Genomic DNA, 218 nt, shown 5'->3' on the forward strand with positions numbered 1-218 from the left:
ATAGAGAGAGTAAGAAAATTTGAAATCTTTCTCTGAGATATCAGTTCACTGTTAAGTTGCGTAAAATGATAATTGGGGGGGCGGGGTTCACATGATTGAGCAGTCATCGCCTTCCTGCGTCAAACGATCCAAAGTCTCTACCCACACAGGTCAGTAGTAGTAATAAGGCTTAGCATTAGATTCTTGTCCTTACCCGGAAGTGAAGGTCCCTTTTTTCA

The sequence above is a fragment of the Penaeus monodon genome, chromosome 22, assembly GCF_015228065.2.
Source record: "Penaeus monodon isolate SGIC_2016 chromosome 22, NSTDA_Pmon_1, whole genome shotgun sequence".
Taxonomy (NCBI): Eukaryota; Metazoa; Arthropoda; class Malacostraca; order Decapoda; family Penaeidae; genus Penaeus; species Penaeus monodon.